The following is a 23,917-nucleotide window of genomic DNA, read 5'->3' as shown; positions in this document are numbered from 1 at the left end:
CAGATTTGTGATGTTCATCAAAACCTCTCCGTTTTGAGACAGCCCGTTTGACCCCAGCGGGTAGTGCTTGGCAAAGACCTCAGTTGTACCGTGCCACCCCAGTGCAGGCTTCGTGGGGTGCCACGGAGGGGAGGGTGGTGGTCAGGAACCTACGTGGCTCTCATCCATCGTCGTTGCAGGTGGTTTGATACACTCCCTTGTCCTCAAATGGTGAAGGATTCAGGTTTATGCCGTGCGCCGTCTTCTCTGCCTGGGAGAACAGAAGAATTTTGCTTCAAGGGTTTCATTAACACTTTTCCAGGTGATATAATCATTTATGTGAGAGCGGGAGAACTTGCTAAAGGGCTCTTAATGAGCCCTCTCCACTGTAATTTCATAGGATTGCAGCCTGGATAGTGCTTTTTCACATGTTAAAGCAGCACTTGCAACCCCAAATTAGCCCCCGGCTGCGAGCTGAGGGGTCATTTTCCACTAGAGAAGGAGCAGAGTAGCCCCCACCGCTTTCTGGTGGGCTCACCTGCTTGGCACAGGTCATGTCTGAGCCACCAGGTGCTGGTCTGCGACGCTCGCTCAGCATGCGGAGCCCTACAGCATCGTGCCCCTCTCTTCCCATTTAATGAGCATCCTTCAGCTGTAGCACCCTCCACGCGCTCTGGGGTTGTCGCTTTGGCCTTTTCGTGTGCTCGCATCCTTGCTCTCTTCAGCTGCAGTAATTATATGCCACAGATTGCAAATTGTGACCTCTCCGCCTGGTGTACATTTTCCTTGCGTCGGTCAAAAGATGTGACTTGGACGCTTCTCTGCGCAGAATTATGCGATAGACGCGCTCTGTCCCACTTTGGCCTTTGCACGATCCTCTGCTGCCAGGATCATGAACCCATTACAGTATTCAGATAATTCATCTTGCCCTCGGTAGTCTGATGCTTAACATGATGCTCTCGGAACTGGGGATGTGTAAGCGTCGCTCCACAGAGGGACAATTTCTTGGCCATCGCAAGAAAAATGCGGTGTGCGTGACATGCGGTGGGTCCAAGATGCAGCTTTAGGAGCAAAGCCACTCTGGTGCCTCCTTCCCAACGTCTGGCTTTTGCATTTTGGAGGCTTGATCCCAAGCGAGCCGTCTGGACGTACGGTCGCCTGTACATGGGAGAGGAGCCCTGTGCAAGCCATGTCTTGGACTTCACGGGGGGCATTTTGGCTACCAGGGTCCACCAGGGGTCTTGAGAGAGGGTGACTTCTTGTCTTGTCTCTGCCAAGGCTGCGGTCCGTTCAGCGGTGGTTGCGGCTGCTTTTGCCTTTCGGAGCAATGCTTCTCCCCAGGTTTTTTGGACGTCTGTAGCTTGTGGAGTTGAGCTTAGGTCTGAGCTGTCATCTCCTCTGGCTCAGCCACAGGGAGTTACTCTTCTTATTGTGCCATGCGCTTTTTTTTCTGTTGGTTGGGCTTTTTTGGTTTTGGGTTTGTTGTTTTTTTTTGGCAAAGGATACTATTAGAAGATAAATGATGTTTAAGAGATAATCAGTACAATTAGAACAACAGCAGTAACGTAGATTTACTGGAGCAGTGCAGCTATTTATTAAGTCTAAGTGTGCAGGTCCTTAAATTCCAGTTGGGATTTTGTTTGTCTATTGTTCTGTTTGTACTCGGCATAATACCAGGGTTGGGTTCTCTGCCAGAAACAATTCGGAAGATAAACTGTTCCATCCATGAAAACTTCAAACAAAGGTGGTGGGTGGTTTTTTTTCGGGGTTTTTTTTTTTTTCATCCTTGAAGACAGAGTACTGGGTGAAACAGCCCCTGGTTTGTTTTTGGTTTTTTTTTCAAGCTGAGTTTGTGAGCATAAAGATGTGATGAAAAGGTCTGATCTGGCTTGATCTTAAAATTGCAGCTACCTTGTTTTTCCTCGTTGAGACACGAGCCTTCAGACTAATTTAGTGCCGCTCGCTCCCTTAGCAAGCTCCGCTATTGTTACTTATTTTGATAGCGCCGTGAGGTTCTGCTTGCGTGTGCACAAAAGGCACAGAAGAGGCAGTTTTGCAGATAAAACAAGGTTACTGTAGCGCAGAAGGAGAACCTGGGTGGTTTTCCATCTGAGCAAGGAAGGGGAATAAATACCTTCCACATATGCAATATAAATATAATATAAAATACCACAGGCAGGATGCGAGCGCTGGAGCAGCCCTGCGGTCTGAGATCTCTAACCCCAATGCGAATTTCTACAGGTGCCACCCCAAAAATTTTAACTTGGGGTGTGTGGGCAACAGGGATGGTGAGAGATCCCCAGCAAACTCGCTAGCTGCAGAAGATTCAGGCTCCTAAAATTAAAATTTGCATTATTATTTCTTTAGCTGTCCCCTAATTTTATCCTTGCTTCTCAGGATCGTTGCTTTGACAGGTAGATGTTTTCCTCTACGTTTTAAAATTTGGAGAATTGCTGCTTACCAAAGTAGAATAATTAGAATCACTGAGGTTGGAAAAGACCTTTGAGATCATGAAGTCCAACCTTTAACCCAGGAGTGCAAAGTCCATGGACAAAGCACGCCCTGGAACGCTGCGCCCACACAACTCCAGGGACAAGTCTGGTGTCTCCACCACCTCCTTGGGCAACCTCTTCCCATGCTTGGCCACCCTTTTCCATGAAGAAATTTTCCCTAATATCCACTTTGAAACCTCCCCCGGTGTAGTTTGAGGCTGTTTCATCTTGGTTTGTTGCTTGTTCACTGGGAAAATAGATGGACCCCCACCCACCCCCAGCCTTCCTTCAGGACTTGTGTGGCTTTTCCTGCTTTTTTTTTTTAATTCTTCTAATAAAATTAGAGTCCAGGTCCTTCAGCTCTACAGAACCTTATGAGCCCAGCAACCAAGTTTATAACCCACCTAAACAAACGCAAGTAGCAGCTAGCATAGACCAAATATTAATGGCAGGGTGTATTAAATAAATTAAAATATTAATGAAAATTAAATTTAATCATTTGAAAACTGGCGCAAGGAACATGCCGACCGCCTGCCGGTGGTCTCGGGAGTCCTAAGGACAACCTCCATTCCATTGGCTGGATGATAACTCTTTCCCTTGGATGTGACCTTAGCAATAACCGTCTTCTTGGAGAAGACTTGTTATCTTCTTTTTTTTGTTGTTGTTTTGGGGGGGCAACCAAACCTGTGGTTTTGGGGGGTTTGCATAGCTTGTTCACCAAGCAGGTTGGGAAATGCTACGCGCCCGCCTCCACGAGCCGCTGAGATGCTGTGGCGCGGCTCTTCTCCAGCACCTTCATCCTTGGCAGGATGGAACCTCACGTCAGTCGCGTTGCCCACCATAGACATGAGGGAGTTGGTCTGCTGAAGGCATCCCAGCTCTTTGCTTTCTACATTATTTCCTTCCCTTTATTTCTAGTCATCAAACCAATGAGGAGGATGCCATCAATATATATATATTTATATTTTTTTTTTAGGAGCCTGCCCTCCTCTTCTGTATTGTCATGGTCTTACTTGTTCTCCTGAATCTTGGGCTTTAAATTCTGCTGCTGCTCAGTCGTTCCCAGCTCGGTCCACCCACTGCAGTTACTGGCTTCCTTAGCAAGGCAATTAAACTGTCTATCAGGCTTCAAAAAGGCTTTTGCTGAGATTTCACCCCATTCAGATCTGGCAGGAGTTTTGAAACAGACAGGTGTGTTTTGTTTTGGTGGGTTTTGGGGGGGGGGTGGGTGGGTTGTGGGTTTTTTTTCTTTTCTTTTGAAATTCCTCATCCTTTCTTCACTTTCCTGTGCCAGCAGCTTATGTTGCCATCTCGCTGTTGACCCGTGATAACCCCTTCTGTGCCTGCTTAGCGGTGAACAGTCAAATCTATATTGCAATTTTTAAAAAAATTAAATAAATATATATATATACACACACACACTGTGTTGGGGAGCTGCAGCATGGCCCAAAGTAAGGTAAAAATTGTGACTCGTCATGCGCCGGCAGTAATGATCCCCAGCAGCGGTGTCCTGACACTAATTAACCTTCCCTTGAACTCGCATTACTGGAAAAGCGAGAGATGAAGGGCACAGAATCCCCAACGCCGAGCCGCTGCAGGAGGCTGGCAGCAGCTTTTTAGGATGGAGATGTCTTCTTTTTCATCTTGGGGTGGCTTTAGTGGCCCAGATTCCACCTCCCAGGGCAAACAGCCGGGAACGATGCGGTCGTGCACTTTCCTGAATCCTGGAAGACGTGCATGACCCGACCCTGCAGCCCTTAAGGGTCGCGATGATCTTTGGGGGTTGATCCTGCTTTTGGATAACCGCACAGATTTGGGTTCCGTAAGAGACTGCAGATGTTTGGAACCAAGAATTCCACCACCCTCCTCCCGTCACGACCAACTCCTGGAGTTTTTCTTCATTATTTCTGGCGCATCCGTGTTCTCCTGGAGAACTCTCCATTTCTCTAGTAGCCTAAAACTAACAAAAGCCACCTGCTAAATTCCCGGAGTTATATGCAAAACAGGATAAGCAGGTAGGAAAGTAGTAGGAAAGAAACTTCCACAGTCCATAAATAAGAGGGAAACCTCTCTTGACGTGTTGTGATGTGGCGCCGTGCGCTGGTGGCCAGGGCAAGCTTCTGTTGCCAGTGGCGAGCACTAAAACCTCATCTTTGAGATCTTTCTTCAGCATTGATTTTAAAAGCAGCACTCAGCAAGCATCAAATTATTAATCCAACTAGTAACTCCCCCGTTTATACCTCTTCAGGTGTTTTATTTTTATTTTTTTATGTTGCCCTACCAAGACGCGTGATGTGAAAATGAATAAAGCAGAGGGGCGAGCCCTGGGTTGTGTTTTTTTTAATTACTGCAAGGGGAATGGGAAGGAGGAGCTGGAAAGGTGGGGAAGAAATGGGGAAGCTGTTGCAAGGCTGTGCGTAGCCCCCAGAATCTGAGTTGCCACCAGGTCCAGTTTGGCCACTCACCGTCTGTTGCTTGAGGGGCGGGAGAAGGGTCGGGCTGGTTTGCAGAGTTGCAGCTAAATGAGGAAAATTCCCACCTCAGGGGCCGCTGCTTCGTTGGAAACTGACCTCGTAGGAATCTCGAGGAGGATTTCATTTCCGTCAAATAGGTACGGCGTTTTAACTAGGACAGTACTCGTGGATGTGTGTGTGTGTGTGGGTCTTGGTCCAGTTCTGTTGCCGAGCAGGATGCGCCGCTTCCACGTGATGCCTGGTGGGATGCAGGATTTCAGAGCAGAGAGGCTCCAGCGTTTCCCAGGGGCTCGCTTTGATGGATCCTTGAGGGAAACGTCCGCGTACTGCTTGATTTGAAATATAGTCAATATAATGTGCTTTTGCACAGGCAGGATAAATAATATAATTCCTGCTAATGGAACCTATTAATAGCCTGGCATTTGGAGATAGCTTATGAGCCCTGGGTTGCGTGGTGTGGTAGATCTAAATTAATTTTATTTCCTGAGCTTTCTCCTTGGGCACTTGGGACATGCTGCCTTGTTTTATGCAGTAAACCGTGGAATCACGGAATAGTTTGGGTGGGAAGGGACCTTTCAAGGTCATCTAGTCCAACCCCCTCCGTAAGCAGGAACATCTTCACCCAGAGGGGGTTGCTCGGAGCCCTGTCCAACGTGACCTTGAACGTTTTCGGGGATGGGGCATCCACCACCTCTCTGGGCCACCCGTGCCAGTGTCCCACCACCCTCATCGTACAAAAATTTCCACCCTACGTGTAGTCTAGATGTTTGAGCCTGTGTTGCTTGTCTGCAGCTTTTAATTTCTGGAGGAAAAGAGTCTCTTAACAATTTTTGGCCAGTTTAGAAGAAGAGCTTCTGTGAAGATTATGTTGAGATTGGCTGCCCTTTCTGCTTTGCCATGCCATTCAGTGTTCAATCGCTGCAGCTGCTGCCTCTGCCGCGATATTGTCACTCCTAATTCTTCTGATGAAGTGCAATTCTGGAAGAGAACATAACCTCTTAATTTCAGGACAGATGGCCGCTTCAGGTTGTCCACATCACTGCACTGTGAATCCCAAGGGAGGATCCATTCCCCCATGGGCTCCCTCTAATGAACGCACAGGAGGTTCCCAAAAAGCAGCGCAGGGTGGTGCAGGTTTGATGCTCAGCTCAAAGGTCACTGTTCTACCTTCAGCTTAAGCTCCTCCCGTTTTCCACCAGGACAGAGACCCTTTTGTATTCCATTAAGGCGCTAAGAGCGATGTCCTTGTATCTGGTCATCCATGGAAATTAAAGTAACAGCCAAATCCCCCCTAAAAAAAAAGCGGTGGCCGAGCATTTTTGCCCTGCTACCACCTCTTCACTTTCCAGAGATGGCCATTTCAGAATGAAGTTCATCTGAAAGAAAATTTTTCTTCCTTTAGAGCAAGAAAGCAATTTTTGGAGAACACAGGGCATTGACCCAAACAGCAATGGGAACGCGTGAAGCGCTGCGGTTAGAAAAGGCAATGGTCACGCAGCCAGGGTGAGCAGTCCTCTAGTCTAACGCGTTAAGGTTAGACGTAACCTGTGTTAAGGTCACCTACACCTGCTTTGTTTGCCATCAAGTAATTAGATTTGATATTTTGTGTTTTGATATTTTTCTGTGCTCGCAGCTTGGTTTGGCACCATAGGTTTTTGGGAAGTTATCAGTAGGTTTTATGATTCAGAAAATTACTTTAAACCCCTGTCTGTGTTCTCAGGCAGATTTGTTGGGCACATCTTGCCCCGTGCGTGCGGGTCTCTGTGGGAAGCATCACTTAGGGGGTGAGCACACCGGCACAGGTGCAAGGGCGCTTGGTCAGCAGCAACATGATGCTGCGTTTGTGCGTTGTCCTGCACGCCTCACCTCCAGGCATTCCTCACCTCCAGGTATTCTTCAAGGAAGATGCTCCAGGGTGCTGGAGGTGGACAGCAGAACTGCTGAGGTCAACCACCACAAGCTGGGGCTGGGCTGGGAAAAGCTGGTGCATCCAGTGGCTGGAAGCTGGGGTTGATACTGGGGCTCTTCCCCGCCTCCTGGTTTTACTTGCATTGCTGAGTTACTTGCATTTACTTGCATTTCTGAGTTATTTGCGTTTACTTGCATTTCTGAGTTCTGATTTACACGTTTCTCCTGCATGCTCACCGAAACCTGGGAGGGTGTACGCCTTAGATACTGCAAAGGAATTGAATCTTGAATAGTCCAGTTTATTATTAATAGCTTACTCCAGTTTGGGATAATTAACTCACTGGAATGGAGTTAATTGTATAGATTGTTTCAGTAGAACACCAGAGTTACTATCTCAGTGCAGCCTCTGAACATTCTTGTTAAAAATATGGAGTCCTACCGAATGTGGAGCATCCTACGGAGCGTTCGTGGAAGAGGCGTTTACACGTGCTTCGTGGCTCTGGTGGGATGTGGTACCTGCAGGTCAATTATCCCATCAGTGATTAAAACACCTACTAGTTTCACACCGGCGGTTGTCGTGAAGGTGCTGTGCAGTTCTTCAGACTTTTCATTTCAGAGCAAGACGGATCGAGGAAAAATGGATTAAATGAGACAAAAAGATAGAAAAGACTTTGTTAGGCTTGTTCCCAAACGAGTGCCCGGCAATTAACTGCGCTTGGCTTGTTAACTTTGCTGCCGCTGCTTTTCTGACCCTTTGGGAGTGTGTGTTGCTTCGGTTCCTGGTTCTTTCTCTGGTTAGATCTGGCAATTCTGCATTTCTTTGTCACTTTTAATGCATTTATTATTTTTTTATTATTATTTCTGCTCTGCAGGGAGGGTTAGACGTGGTTGTAGGGAAGGCATGTAGCCTCCATGACCCTTTTATTAATTTTTTTCCATTAATGCATCCATTGCTATTTTCTCAGCCAAAACCAAGGCTAACGTTAGGACGTTTAATTAGCAACCTGTGAAAAAAAAAAAAAAAGTTTTGAGGTCACCGAGGTAAGGACAGCGTTGGACACGCTTTTATTTCTAACGTCTGCTCAACTGGGGTTAGCTGGAGTAGCACAACATAATTTTATGCAAATATAGCAAAAAAGGGGCTGGAGCTTTGCAATGGTTATCTCCCAGCAGCGAGCCGCCAGATTTCCGTAACGCTTTGCACAAAGTGGAACATCTTGTAGTGCTTTTGCAAAGCGTTTAATTACTGGTAATGCTGATGCTTGTGTTTCTCAGGCCTCACGCTGAAGGCGGCAGAAGAAACAACGATATTCTTTACGTTTTAAAAACCTTGGAGAGCAACGCTAAGCTTCTGGAAGGTCAGGAAAAAAAAAATCCCAGGGGCATCCGCAGTGGAGTTCAACTGTACCCTTGTGTTCCTCAGCCTGCAGAAGTTATTTTCATAATATTTTAATAATAACTTTATTATTAAAAAGGAAGGCTATGATCAAGTAGGCTTTTAACAGCCAGGCTCTGAGGTGCTCAAACATTTCCACGGGGGAGGGGTCTGTGTTGTGTCAGTTTTTCCCTTTTAAGCTTTCCAGGGTGAGGATTAAAAAAAAAAAAAAAAAAAAAGTGGTGGTGTAAACATAGCAGTGGTGTAAATGTAGCGGTGGTGTAAACGTGGTGGTGGGTTTTTGCTCCAGAAGACCCTGTGCAAAGTGCCGTGCTTTAAAGCCTGGTTCCATGGGAAGTTTGGATCGTAGAAACCTCACGCAACCAGTTGGGGTTGGGAAGGACCTTCCAAGGTCGTCTGGTCCCAACCCCCCTGCAACAAGCAGGGACACCTTCTCCTGGAGTGGGTTGCTCAGAGCCCCATCCAACCTGGCCTTGGATGTTTCCAGAGATGGGGCATCTCCCACCACTCTGGGCAACACGTGCCAGTGTCCCACCACTCAACCACCCTGGTTCCCCCAGCCTGGCCCCACAGCAGAGATGCTGCAGCCCTCGGATCATCTTCGTGGTCCCCTCTGGACCCATTCAGGTGGGTCCGTGTCTCTCCCATGCAGAGATCCTGCTCAACTCCATGCAGAACGTAGCCAAGAGAGGTTGAACATCCCACTGGAGATGAAAACCAACGCGCGTCAGGAATGGTTCAGGCGTGGTTGATCCTTCCCATGCATAAAACAAGACCTTGTCAGTTAAATTGAATATTTACAGGGGAAGGGAGACGACTTACAAATACCATGAGAATCGTACCGCGGCGTACTCAACGGGCAAGAGGCACGACGTACCTGCTGCGTGTTGTATGAAGGGCAAAAAAAAATGTTTCCCCAACCAATTCCAGTTTCTACGTGTAGGGTAATTGTGCGAAATAACAATACCTGTGGAGCTGGGCTCCCTTGTGCTTGCCAGATGCTAAGGAAAAAAAATTTAAAAAGTTAAAAATGGAGCTTTCTGGTGCTCGTGTAGTGCCAGACAATTCCAAACACTCTTCAATTTTTCATACTAATTCACGTAGTGTGGAGCCTTCTGGGAGGATGAGAGTGGCGAGACCCTTATTCAATATTTATAGCGGTGCTTGCTCTTGCCCTGGAACACCAGCTCGTTTTCCTCTTGAGTTAGGTAAGTTCTTAGCGCTGGAAGTCGTTGCGTAACGTTATTATTAATTTTTGAATGTTGTGGATTTTTTTTTTTTTTTGGTGGTGGTGTCGGCTATCTCTTCCGATTTAACTGGAATAAGGTGTTTAAAGGAGATGGCTTGTTTTAAAATTATTATTTTTATTTAAAAATAATTTATTTAAAAATAAATGATGTTTAAAGGAGATGTACTTATGCAGAACATAAGCAGCCTGAAGGTGCAGCTACGTGTAGCGTGTAGAACCAGGTGGGGCATGGTACGAGCTGGTGATGTTTAACATCAAGAGGCACTCCCCGCCTCCTTTTCTACTCACAGGCTTGACCTCCAAGAGAAGAAATAAGTATTTAAAAAAAAAAATAATAAAAAAAACCACAAAAAAACCCCAAATCCCCAACCAACCACACGTGGCTACAAACATTTTTAAATATTCAGCCAAGCTGAGCACTGTAAAACACTCCCAAAGATGTTCAGCCCCATGCTTCCCCGGTTTTTTTTATATATATATATAAAAAATATATACAAACATATATATCATATATATAAAAATATAAAATATATACTATATTGAATATATTATTTAATATATATATAATATATATATATTTTTAAAAAAAATATATAAATACTTTGCCTCCAAGCGCTGTCATTTAAGGAATTTCTCCGATGGCGGTGGGTGGGTGGGGGATAAATAAATAAATAAATCCTTTTTACTCCACCTGAGCCCTGCAGAAGCAGCCACCGTGGAGGATGGGTGATTAATTAATTGCTGAATCCCCCCCTCCCCCCCCCCCTTGGTCTCCTGCTGGGGGTCACGATCCCCCCGTTAGAGCAAACGCGATTCAGCCGGTGTGTCTTAGCCCGGTCTGAAATGGAAAACTTTTTATTTGTTTGTTATTGCCCGGGTCGTAAAGACCAAGCATGTCATCACAAAGAGGCTGCCAAAATTAAGACAAGCTACAAAGCCGGAGTTAATTGCCCCTCGTAAATATTCTGCCTCGGCTGACAGCTCCTGCGGGATGCGTTGCGCCTTTCGCGGTTTTCAAATCCCATTCACAATTGTTAAAAAAAACAAAAACAACAAAAACAGACATGCACAACCCCCCAAAAAAAACCACCCAAACCTAAAACACAGGCTTGGTTTTGTTTGGGTTATTTATTTTATTTTTTAAAGCCTTCTCCCCATCCTTCACCAGGTTTAATTCTAGCAATAAGCAAAGCTCTAGAGGCTCAGGCTCCCGGCGTCGGTTTGTCTCCTTAGGTGACCTTTTTTCTCCTGCAACATTTAAAACCAACACCTTATCAGTCCTTTTTGGCTGCTCTGGAGTAAATTTTGCATTTTAGTGGGTTGTTTTTTTGGGTTTTTTTTCAATTTTTAATTTTTTTTTTAATATTATTATCATTACTACTTTCCCCACCCCCCTCTGTTTTTTGATGTTGTTTGTAGGACTCCGTTGTCTCACTGCATTTGCAGGATGCCAATGAGCTCACCCTCCGGCTATCTCAGCTTTTCCATCCTCTCCTTCTTTCTGGGAGGACGATGAGCATCCCGCAGATGAGGTGCTCTCTGGAGGCCAAGAGTTGAGTGGCTTTTGGGTTTCGCCTCCTTTATAGCAGATGCTTGTGTGATTATAGAGATTTATTCCCTTTCTTTTGCGGATTTTACGTCTATCCATCTGTCCTGCTGGAGCACTTGAGCCTCCCTGTGTAGAAAGACCACAAAAAAAAAAAAAAAAAAAAAAAAAAAAGGAAAAAAAACCCCAAACTCTTTAATTCTCCTCTTCAACTACAAAGCCCAGATCAGTCTCGTATCTGAGGGATGCTTAGTGGTCAGGAATTAATTGCGATACAGAAATATCGTCTCTTGTGGCGGAGGGGCCCCTTGCACGGGATTCATGTTTCAGAAGGGAAGAGTAGCCTTTTAAGCATTGTGTGGCAGATTATGGCCTAATTAAATATTTAACATTTAGTTCTGAAGGGAATGGTGGTAATTTTTGATGCTCAATTTGCTGCAGCCTTTGAGGAGCTCGATTTTTTAAATTTATTTTTTTTTCCTTCCCCCAAACGCTTCTGAATCCTTTATCTACAAAGGTCAAAGTGACACTTCAACATGCTCGTTTCTTTTATTTCCCCAGCCCGCCGCCTCTTTTGTGTTTAGAATAAAAATGTCAATCTAGATTAACCTTTGGCATCCTCTTTGTCCTTCAAAGGCAGCATATCAGCTTTTCTACATGCCCTGGCCGGTGACAAATGCAGCGTAAACTGGAATAAAACTCACGCACACCATCACGTGGCGGCACGCTAGCTACCTTCACACAGTGATTTTTGGTTTGCATGGGTGCCTGAAGTGTGTATTAATTGTTTTGATGAATTTTTAAATTTTTTTTTAAATTAATGTGCCATCTTAGAATATACGCTCAGCAAGCTCCGTTGGATGGAATTGCTTCTCTGTGCGTCTTTGCCTTGCTACAAGATTTTTTTTTCTATCTGCAGCACAAATAGGCTTCTGGAATGCCATCCCACTAATTAAGGCAAATTAAGAGTGATGGCAGATCTTGTTGGGGAAGTTCCACGTGTAGCGTGACCCATCAGGAAGAAGCACACTGGGTTGCGAACACTCTTGATGGCTTTATGTTAGTAAAGGGAAACCCTCCGCCGCCCCTCGCACCGGTGGGATGCTCTTATAGGCAGCGGTCCTGACGGGTGCGTCGGTGCCCGGCAGGTCTGAGGTGGAGAGAGGAGCTGGGATGGAGGAGAACCCAAGAAGTGGCGTCTTGGCAGCATCAGGACCATCGCTAGGAGCTGTTTGCTGCCCCTCCCCTGCATCTCTGGGCTGTGATGCTGAACGATTTGGAGAAAACAGACGAGTTGTCCATGAGCACGAAGGTTCAGGGATACCTCATGCTTGTAAATTTGCAATTTTGTCCCTTTGAGTAGGGCGCAGGGATGTGCCAGTCTTTACATCTGCCATATATACGTGTTTAACGGGCTTGTTTCTTATTGATTGTTCTCAGCGAGGTTTGTTTTGGGGTTTTTTTTTTTTTCTTTTTCCCCTACAAACTTCTGATGTCATGGCACCTATAGCTTCCAGATTTTCTGCATTCATCAGGGAGGGCGGTTGGGACTGATCCTGCTTCAGGCTGATAGAAGAAATTGCGAGCCAGGAGGAAAGGAGCTCACAGTAAGCTTTGGAAAATAGTTCTGAACAATTGCAATTAAAAAAAAAAAAAAGTTGTTAATCTTGATGCCGGGGGGTTTATAAGTCTCTTTGGAAACAGCTCCATGCTGGGCAGGAATACATGGCTTTGTGGTAGGGTTTCATTACTTCATGAGGCATGCAACAGAGACTGGCTTTTTTTTTTTTTTTTTTCCTCCTTCTTCCCAGCTCTGCGGTGGATTTAAGTCCCAGCAGAAGGTCGAGGCGATGGGGAACCACTGAATAAAACCTGAGTGTTGCAAAAGCAGAGCCCTGCCACATGTAGGTTGCATTTTGTTGGTGGTTCTCCATCCTGCTTCACTTGCCGTGCTGCCTGCGGGCAGTGGATGCTCTTTGCAATGGCAGTCGAGCTCGTGGGGCTACCAAAATTAGTTGGAATTCGGGGTCCTGCTTTGATAGATTATGATTTTTCTAGAAACAGGCAAGGAACGTGTCGAGTGGCACAAACCAAGGAGTTTTCTGCTTATCTCAGAACCTCAGCTTGCCTCTGGGCTGGTGGTGGCTGAGCCCTGCCCCGAAGCCACACGTGCATCCAACATTCCGAGGATGCTCAGCTCCCACCTGACAGCCCTTGCAGCCCAGCATGGCTGGTCCTTTGTAGGTGCCGCTGCTTTAGAAACGCTTGGAGCTGTCAGAGATAAAGGCAGTCGCGTGCTCTCGAGAGACGTAAATGGTGATGGAGAGGGAGAGCGAGGAAGTATCACTGCCGGTTTTCGGCGCAAAAGGCTTCCTGGTGGCTAACGAAATGGCTTTCAGTGATGCCTCGCAGAGCTCAGCTGCTAAAGCGCACTTTGTTGGGTTACAGAAGAGTCTTGCCATCCCGTGCTTGATGGATGATTGCCATCCATGATTTGCTCAAGCATACCTCCGTTAGTGCCAAATGCAGTCGTTCAAATGCATTAATCCTAAACTAACCCCAGTGTTCCCGTTAATTCCTCAAATGCAAATGAGTGGGACCGCAGTTTAAGCGTGAAGAGTCTTTCCTTTTAAGCAAAGACATTTATTTAAAGTCTGAAACGGTTCGAAACAGCCTCCTCGTTACTCAGGATTAGATTTTGGGCATCCACAGAGGGGTAACTCGATTTATTTTGCACCGTGCAAAGACAAAAGCAATTGTGAAAAGGGAAAAGAAATAAATCGTAACATCCTGATGTTCTGTTGATCTCCGCTCCCCGGTACAGAGTGGGGAAGGAGAGCAATTAGCTTGACAAAAGTTGCGCGGAATTGTGTTGCTCGGGGGCTAATCTCCAGTGCGCTAACCCGAACAACCGGGAGGAAAGGAAGCTGGAGAAGCACGAGATGTTTCTGTAGAAAGGGAGACCTGTTTTTCTCTGCAACCCGCTTTCTTCATATTGAACCAAAGGTGATTTTCATCTGAATATTATTCTTTTGTTAACGTACTGTCTACAAATACTATCATTTCTTTGTCAGCGTAATGACATACTTGCCTGTGTACATACCGAGCATGCAATTTTATGCTTGTTAGACTCTGAATGGTGGGAACGGTGGTGGCATGGGATTTGTAATGAAATTATTGTCTGCCAGCCTTGTTATAAGTGTCATTAGCTGTCACCAATTGTAAAACATTTTTGGCTGGTGAACAGGTGGAAACAGCAGAGTTGGTAACACTTAGTGTTGAACATCTCCTCCGAACAAACGCCCGATAGTAGTAGGTGATCACTTCATGACTCTATGTTTCGTGCCATAAAAATCCCACTTTTCCCTCTTCCAGCCATGCAAGATAGAAGAGCTGATGCATAATGATTTCTTTGTAAGGCGGCGGCTCTGCGACGCCTAGTATCACAACCCGACGTTGATTCAACAGTGACTCAAAGCGGAGAACGCTCCAACCTGAGTCATCGGCAGCATCTCCTGCAGCTGGTCCTTATGTTCATCCCGGTGGGTTCCCGTGCTGCGGGCAGCGCTGTTGGGTTTGAGGTCGCGATTCACGTGGGATGGGCGCCGGGATGACATTTTAAGAGGATGCCAGGAATTGCTGAGAGATGCTTTCTCGGTAGGGGCAGCGGGTGGCACCGGGGGAAGCAGCTGCTCTTCTCGTCACGGCAGCAACAGCAGTCTATAGCGTCCGCGATGCGCAACGTGACGTGGTGTAGCGGTGGGCTCGGCAGCATTCGGTTTAGGGTTGGACTCGATGGTCCATCCTTAAAGGTCTTTTCCAACCTGGGTGATGCCGTGATTCTGGATTTTTATCGCCGCTGAAGGAGCCTGCAAGCGAGGTCAATGTTTTTTTTATCTTATTGTTCCCTGCTCAGTCTCTCTCAGTGCAGTGCAGCGTGCCAGTCCTCCACAGATCACCCCATGCTTAATGTCACAGCTGAATATATTTCCAGATAATATCAATTACTTCATCGATTCATCAGACTAATCAATAATCAAATAATATCAATTAACCAGAGTGCGGTCTGGCGAGTGTGAATTAATATTCTGTCATGATGACGAGAAAGGGAAAGCCTGCAGAAGTGGTTTCAGAAGGCAGTATTAGGTGGAATTATTAGTACTTATTATTATTTATTAGTAGTATTTATTAGTCATATTTATTATTAGTAGTAGAGAAGCTGCTGTAGCGTGTGCGGCAGGTTCTGGTGGGTTTTGTTCAGTTTGCATTTTGACGGTGGGGTGTTACGAGCCAGTAAATCCCAGCTGCTGATATTTCTTCTGCTTTATCCTGAAGAAGTCCCCAACTGGGGACTGCGCGCGTGTGGTTTTGTTGTAAAACCGGAGACACACACCCCAGATCTCATTTTCCAGCCTTGTAACGGTGACCCAAGCGCACGGGCGCAGCGCTGGCACTTCCAATTGTGATGCTAAAGCTCCTTCCTATGCAGGAGGTTTTATTAATTCATAGCGAGATAATTCTGCAGAACTCCAGATTCTCCTCCGCAGAGAAAACTCTGCCGTTCTCCAGGTACTTCCCGAACATTTGCCTTCCAGCTTGGAACATCAGGAAGATTTTCACAGCCCCATTAGGAAAGCTCACGTAGCAGTGGTGGAACTGGGGGGGGGGGGGCGGTGGTGGTGGCCATTGCAGGTGGATCCCTGGCTGATAGCAACTGGGATTCTGCTCTGGGAGGCACTGGGAAAGGGCAGCGTTGTCCCTTTCTGCCAACAGCGAACGCTTCTCTCTAAGGTTTATAAATCCGTGGCAAATGTGCTGGAGCTTGTGGAAGGGAATGATGATTAACAGAGGACTCGGTGCGATGAAATCGGTCCTTCTGAACAGCCTGACCGCTACCGAGTCCCACGATTAATGATGTTAATTCTTTTTGCACGTGGTAAAATCGTTGGTTGTTTTTTTTTTCCATTTGCTTTGCAGAGAAAGCAGGTGAGTACTTGCGGTATGAAGAATCGTTTCGCATTCAAAGACTTAAGTCATAGGTTTCTAACGGGGGGTGGGGTGGGGTGAGTTCCACTTCCTCACATCTGACCTTCTCTTACCCTCCTGCCGCTGCTTGTTGTCACTCTTCCATTAAGACGGCTCGAAGAGAATCCGTGAGTCTTTTTTTCTTTTTTTCATGGTGTAACAGAGCTGTCCCAACGTATTTCCTCATAGAGATGGAATGTTCCATAGTGATGGAACGCGTGTAGCTTTCCAGTGGCGACACAACAATTCCTTCGCAGTTCCTGTGCAGCAGGAAAATGCTGCTCCGGCAGCCTTGACCGATAAGGCGAGATCATCCAAGAGGTGCCGTGAAACCTGGGACATGCTGGGACGATTTCTTCTTGCAAGGCAGGCTGGAGGCAGATAAGCTTGGAATCCTGGGCTGTAAATCTTCATCGTCCTTAGGTTTGTTCGGCACGGAGGGCTGCAGGGGGTTGTTGCTCCCCAGGTGCAAGGCTTTGCACTTCTTCCCCTTGTAGGACTTAATAAGAGCTGTCAGCTTCTTTCTGCAGCCTGTCGAGATAAGCAGCTAGTTGCACTGAATTCATCGGCAGAAATGCCAGAACTCGCTGGTGTTCTGTAATCATCGCTCGGAATAGAGCCGCTGATCTCACGAAGGGAAAAATCATAAATTTGTTAATTATTTTTGGGAGACGCTACGGTCGCTAGTTCAGTGAGCGCAGGGTGAATCATCCTTGCTGATGCTTGTGCGAGTGGTTTTACTGGAAAACACATGAACGTGGGGCTGGGGTGGGCTGTGGACATCCCCCGGTGTCAGGTCACGGAGCGTTGCGAGTGCGATTTGTAAACCCAAATGTGGACGGTGGTGGGAGGATCTGGGGGAAGTTTGGTGCAGGGTTGGCTGAAGTGATCCCGAGGTGGCTGGAACCCCCTGCAAGGGTCGCACGCCCCTCTCCAAAGGTGCCGTGCGATGGAAGAAAGTGGCCATCGCCTCCGTGTTACACCAGCACGAGTAGGATCCTAGAATCATCATAGAAGAGTTTGGGTTGGAAAGGACATTTCAAGGTCAGGGACATCTGCACCCAGAGCAGTTTGCTCGGAGGCCCCGTCCAACCTGACCTTGAACACTTCCGACGATGGGGCATCTCCCACCGCCCTGGGCAACCCGTGCCGATGTCCCACCACCCTTGTAAAACAACTTCTTCCTTATGTCTAAGCCCGAATCTCCCCTTTTCGATGTAAAACCATTCCCCCTTGTCCTGTTGCAACAGGCCCTGCTAAAAAGTCCATCCCCATCTTTCTTACAAGCCCCCTTGAAGTATGGAAAGGTTCCATAAGGTCTCTCCAGAGCCTTTTCTTCTCCAGGCTGAACAACCCCAGCTCCCCCAGCCTGTCCCCACAGCAGGGCTGCTCCAGCCCCCTGCCCATCTCGGCGGTCCCCCTGGACCGTGTCTCTCCTGTGCTGAGGACCCCAGAGCTGGGGGCAGAATCATCTCCCTTGACCTGCTGGCCAAAGGGAGGAAATGCAAACACGGTGCTAAAAATTTTGTTGCAAAGTTCTGTGCCTGAGGGCTGCCACCAAGCTGGTTGTGTTTCATGCAGCTTCTGCACGAGTTGGTTGTGTTTCATGCAGCTGGTGCATGAGTTGGTTGCTTTTGACGCAGCTGGTGCACGAGTTAGTTGCGTTTCATGCAGCTGCTGCACAAGTTGGTTGCGTTTCATGCAGCTGGTGCACGAGTTGGTTGCGTTTCATGCAGCTGGTGCATGAGTTGGTTGCTTTTGATGGAGCTGGTGCATGAGTTGGTTGTGTTTCATGCAGCTGGTGCATGAGTTGGTTGCTTTTGATGCAGCTTCTGCACGAGTTGGTTGTGTTTCATGCAGCTTCTGCACGAGTTGGTTGTGTTTCATGCAGCTGGTGCATGAGTTGGTTGCGTTTCATGCAGCTGGTGCATGAGTTGGTTGCTTTTGATGCAGCTGGTGCATGAGTTGGTTGTGTTTCATGCAGCTGGTGCACGAGTTGGTTGCGTTTCATGCGGCTGGTGCATGAGTTGGTTGCTTTTGATGCAGATGGTGCATGAGTTGGTTGTGTTTCATGCAGCTGGTGCATGAGTTGGTTGCTTTTGATGCAGCTTCTGCACGAGTTGGTTGTGTTTCATGCAGCTGCTGCATGAGTTGGTTGTGTTTCATGCAGCTGCTGCACGAGTTGGTTGCGTTTCATGCAGCTGCTGCACGAGTTGGTTGCGTTTGATGGAGCTGCTGCATGAGTTGGTTGCTTTTGATGGAGCTGCTGCATGAGTTGGTTGCTTTTGATGGAGCTGCTGCATGAGTTGGTTGCTTTTGATGCAGCTGCTGCACGAGTTGGTTGTGTTTCATGCGGCTGCTGCACGAATTGGTTGTGTTTCATGCAGCTGCTGCATGAGTTGGTTGCTTTTGATGGAGCTGCTGCATGAGCATCGCTCCGCTGGAAGTCAGAAAACCCCACTGCTTGTTAAGGAAAGCAGCCTGAAGCCTGCAGGGACATGTGCCACCTCTCACAGGTATGCTTATCGGGATGCCGCGGCTCCTGGCACCGCAGCACTTCGGCAGCGTGCCATTCGTAATTGGCCCCTTTTTGCTATTTTTAGCACCGGTGCCTTAGATCGCTGGCTTCTAACGCAGAGGCTTGTGGAGCTTTGGGCAGCCCCTTCTCCCTCTGTTTTAGCAGCAAGTGCATTAACAGAACATTGTGAAGAGGGTTTTACACGGGCATGCAAGTCTGCATACCTTTTTTTCTCCTTTTTTTCTTTTTGTTCTCCCTCTCTGTCTTTTCCCCTTCCTTTTTTCTTCCCCCCCCCCCCTTTTTCTTTTTCTTTTTTTTCCTTCTCTTTTTCTCTCTGGCAGAAGAAGAGTTAATGGCTGGTTGCAGCAAGCTGTCCTTTAGGAAGGGAGCGAGCAGCAGGCAATGCGATACCTGCTTGGGATGAGTTTTATTCTATATGTTCCATCTCTCTCTGTATCCATACTGCAAAGCCTTGATGAAATTCACGGGTTTGTGGACTTCCCACCCTTAGCGATCTAAATCATTGCAGACCAGAGGGCAGAAAGTGCTGCGGTTCCCTAAGGTTTTGTGCTTCCAGAAGCTTCCCCATGCAGTATGCACCCCTGAGGCTGATACTTGCATGAGCTTGGAGGCTGGTGTGCGGTGAGACGTGAAACCGGTGGAACCAAGGGGCTGACAGGGGGCTGCAGGGTGGTGAGGAGCTGGTGGAGGTGGGTCACCTGCTGAATGTGAGCAGGGGGAGAGCAGGAGCTGCAACAGCATCTGCTGAGCGTGGTCTGCAAGGAGGAAGGCGGAATATCCATCTACCCACCACCTCCCAGCACATCTTCCGCCATTCGATACCTCTCAAAGCAATTTGTGGTTTCCCGCGTGTGGCAGGATGCTGGAAGGGGGTTCGGAAGGAGGAGAGGTCAGAACTAGACCTCTGGTGTGTTTTATGCTGGTCCAAGCAATGAAGGGTTTAGGTGAGGCGTGGCGTGGCAGCCCACAGCTTCCAGGTTGGTTGGAAAGCTCTTCTAGAAGGCGTCACAGTTCGTTGCGACAACAGGAGACTAAATTAACTGTAGAAATTAGGACCGTGCTCAAGTGACCAGGGAAGGCTGCAGAGCGTGCAGGGACGGGTCTTTGTCTATCTGAATGCTCAGTGTTAAACATCTGAAGGGCAATTAACCATGCCGCAGTTATTATCTGTCCGTATCAGAATGAAGTCCTACGTGATGGAGGCTGAAGACCCTTGACTCACCTTCCCATCCTCTCCACCCGGAGAAGGATGTTTTATGGCATTTTAATGTTGCGGAGGTTCAAGTATGTCTAGAAGCTATCCACGAAAGGTCTGCTCAGGCCCTTCTAACAAGATTTCAGTTTAAGCAGCAAAAGTTCCCCTTTTCGGTGTCGTAAAGAGCCATTTGTGTTTTTATAGTCTTGTAAAATGTGTCACCAGATTGCTTCAAGACTATCCTAAAATAAAAATTCCAAGAACATCTTTGGGGAGTTGAGAGAGTCTAAAAGCTGTGGCTGCAGTTTGGTACACGGTGTTTGCAGAGAAGAGTCCTCCACTTCCATCATGCCTTTCTTCCTAAATTTCCAGGTGCTTAAAGACCATTTTTTTTGCTTTGATATAAGGCCACGATGTTTCCATCCTCCTGGTGGGAAGTTCTAACCAGGAGCCGTTTTCTAATACCAAGCTACAAACTTTGGGGGTTTCTGCTGGCATTGATCCACCATACCCAACGGGGGCCAAGGACCTGTTCCATCAGGGATCTAATTTGCCTTTCCTGAGTAAGAAGGTGTGATCTAAACTCTACAGCATTTTCCTACTGGGATCATCACGCCTTTCCCTTGAAGGAATGTTTTTGAGCATCGTAACAAATCAAAGAATCAACCTCCGAGAAAAACGCGCATTCATCTTAAATTCACCGTCCCATCGGAACAATGTGCTTTATGTGTTTCCTCTTTTTGTTTTTTTTTTTTTTAATGTGTCAAAGGGGGGATGTTAAGGGTTGGATAATCCCCAACAGTCCTTGCACAAGTGGGAATTCTCTGCAATTTCCCGGATGCTGGAAGAGCATCACCTGCAGCGTGAAGTTCAGATCGGCCAACGGCGCAACTCTTTTGTGCACCCCGGTACAAGAAGCAGCAGGCGGTGAAACCAGCAAGGTAAAACTGATGTGTAAAATCAGTGGGACTCAGTAGTGAGGTGTGTTGCAATTCATAATAGATCTTCCAATCAAGAATGAATGCTTCTAATTACTAATATTGGCTTGTGTTTGAGCATAGCCTCCATGAAGGATACACAGCATCGCTAAGAATAGATCATTTATCGGTGCGGTAGCTCTGAAGCAGCATTACCTCCAGGCTGCCTGCACCAGAAGCTGCTCTGTCCTTAAATAAAAAACGTCAATATATATAATTCCCCCTCTGCTTTTCGTCAAGTACATCTTCAGGAGACCTTGGACCATTCATCAAAACCCACAGGAGCTATTTCAGTTTCCTCATTTCTATCGGCGTCCTGGCTGCCTCGACCGTAGATTAAATGGCTCCAGCTCAGGATTTTCCGTGGGGGGATAAAAGATCAGCAGAGCTCATCATGACCCTCGGAGGAAGGAAGGAGATGGAGGGAGGGAGTGCAGGTAGTCACACGATAAATCCACGAAGCGTTTAACCTTTTGGTGGTAATTCCTTCTGTACCTTCCTCGGGATACGGTACGGACTAAAGCTTAGGAAACGGAACAGAATCCAGCTTTGGTTTGGGATTATTTTTTTTTTTGCGGGGGGACAAACCCAAGGGCAATGAAACAGCCCAACAACAAAACAAACAAACAAACAAAAATTATTTTGGGGTCTGCTGATACAGATGGCTGAAATAAGTGAGACAAAAAAAAGAAAGAGGTGAAAGTTCTTGCGGTGCTTTTACTTCTGGTTTTCCTGTTCCGCACCACTGCAGTGCGAGTTAGAAATGTGATTTTTTATGTGTTATAAATATAATTCCCCGGTGCCATCGACTGGAGGAGGGGTAGGCAACAACCATGCGCAGGTGGGTATTGTTTGTGCCACCTTACGATGAGAAAGGAAAAGGCAAACACGTTCCCTGCATAGCTGACGTGTCTGAGAAATAACACGAAATAATGAGAAAAAAAGGAAAAAGAATAAATATTCTATGTTTTGTTATATTTAATAGTCAATGGTTTGATTTTCCTGTTAACGCTGTGAACTAAATTAGGAAAAAAAAATGAAAAAAAATGACCACCAAACCCTGCTAATATTAATATTAATTATCGTGGTGATTTGGGCGAGCAGATTTGCAGCTCCTCTGCTTTATGTCCAAGCGTATCCAGAGAGGTATTTCTTGGAAATTTAAAAATTTTAATTTTAAATTAAAAAAAAAAAGGGGGGAGGGGGGATTAGCAAGGCACTTCTTGGACAGTTGTTGGATGTGTTTCTTTTTCTTGCTCATTTACAGGTGGGGCAAGCATCCCCAAATTAAGTGCATTATGACTTGCTGGTGAATTAAATAGACTTTATTTCCAACGTGGTGGTTAATTCTGGATCAGAAAAGGGCAACGATAAAGCCTCCCTCAAGAAAAAGCTGCTTTTTTTTTTTTTTTTTTTTTTTCCTTCTACGGATGCAGATGGCGAGCACCTGCCTCGTGTGATGAGCAGGTTGTCACGGCAGTACGACAATCAAAAAAACCATGGAAAAACGTGGAAAACCAGCAGGAGGGCACATCTTGGAAGAGGCAGAGATGGAGGGGGTGGCTGCGTTAGCCACGCCACATCTGGGTGTGGAGTGGTTGGGGGCTGCACTCTACACGGGAGTCAGGAACCCCATTCGGTGGGGGACGAGCCGAAAAAACACAGAGGTAGCTGCATCCCTGAAACACCACGGAACGATGCAGGTGGATGCCGAATAGACGCAGCGTAAACGGGGATAGGCTGGAAACCACGGACCCGAATATATTTCGCTAGTAACGGCAGTCAGATGAATAGCGGGGTGCAAGGGAAGGAAGCGGGTTACGCTGAAATAAATGTGTTGCATCGAAGAAAGGCGCCGTTCCCTTGCAAAGGCACTTGATAAAGGACCAGGTTTTTTGGGGTTTTTTTGAAGATGGAATTTCTTCCTTAAAGCTGGTGAAATAGTATCTTTACGCATCATTGTTCACACCGTGTTTGTGTTTTGCAGAGGGTAAAAAATCTCTATACCGTGGTACCGACTTAAAGCTGTCAAAAATCTGTTCTATCTACAGCAGAGGCAACTGGAACTCTTCCCAGCGGAACACCATTAACAGGCCAGGAGCTGGGAATAGTTGGGACTCAATATCCTTTCCTTTAAATATCATTTCAACTACAAATGGCAACCGGTGGTAACCTAGTAGTAGGAAAATAGCAAAGCCCCCTGTGTCTCTGCACGCACCTTGAACCTGACCCCCTGTTGTAGGTCCCTTCCAACTGGAACTGTTCCATTCTGTAGGTCTTGATTACTTTGGAATTAAATGCCTTCCTCAACTGATGATTTTTTTGTGCAAACTTCAAGCTGCGGATGGTAATTGAGGAGATGAGTCAAGAAGCAACAGTTCAGAGAAGTTTCCCCAACCCCCATGTCCTACATCTGTGTCTTTTAAGTGTGAAATACGTTTCTTTGACTGCCTTCTGTTGAGGTGGTGGGTATTAAACTGTCTTTAAAAATATTGCTGTATTATCAGTTTTTAGGCTTTTAACACGAATCCAGAGCAGTGGCGGTTAACTCCCTTGCACGCGGCTTTTCTTTACGAGTCACAATTTCCTTGCAACGCGTCGCGTAGTTTGTAAGAGCAATCGCACCCTGGTCATGGTTGGCTGTAAATCATAATTTTAGTGCCGTGGTTTCACGTTAGTAGCATTTAATTATTTTTTAACGGAGTAATAGTAATGTTTTAAGGGAAGTGGGTTTGTACTGGTTTTCTTACAGCCCAGGGCAGTTAATCCACTTAAATGGTATTAATATTTGCTAATGACACAATGAAGGAATTGCAATGTTGCCACAGCAGCCTGGTTTCAGATAATTGCACATCCCTTAATCGTTTGTACCTAACAGGAGTGAAGAGATGGACGCATAGAAGCGGAAAAGGGTTTGGAGTGCAGGATGGAGTAGATGGCAGAGATGGGTTTCTTTCAAAAAGGCAAATATTTGAAAGCTGAAGCTTGTAGTGGGACCATATTAAATATTATGAAAAATGATCAGGAAGCGGAGAAATTACTAAGGGGATGCTCGTTAGGAAAATCATAAGCATAAAGTGAACAGCTTGTGCCAAAACTCTACCATAGGACCCTCACCACCGTGCTCTAACCATTCA

At 46.6% G+C, this 23,917-nt stretch overlaps 1 protein-coding gene across 3 annotated transcripts in view; it reads left to right on the top strand.

The window, feature by feature from the left end:
- Positions 1-23,917, top strand: part of LOC119140508 (leucine-rich repeat and fibronectin type III domain-containing protein 1-like protein) — a 54,543-nt gene that overhangs the window by 15,807 nt on the left and 14,819 nt on the right. The window contains exon 2 of one of the 3 annotated variants that reach the window (XM_037371918.1): positions 14,420-14,586. The exons of the other annotated variants lie outside the window; for them this stretch is intronic. The gene's annotated coding sequence lies outside the window, so the exon portion shown is untranslated. The remainder of the gene's footprint in view (positions 1-14,419; positions 14,587-23,917) is intronic. 3 annotated transcript variants of the gene reach the window in all.

The sequence above is a fragment of the Falco rusticolus genome, chromosome 21 (genome assembly GCF_015220075.1).
Source record: "Falco rusticolus isolate bFalRus1 chromosome 21, bFalRus1.pri, whole genome shotgun sequence".
Lineage (NCBI taxonomy): Eukaryota > Metazoa > Chordata > Aves > Falconiformes > Falconidae > Falco > Falco rusticolus.
Note: the sequence above shows the minus strand (reverse complement) of the source record. Positions and strands in the feature narration are given on the sequence as shown.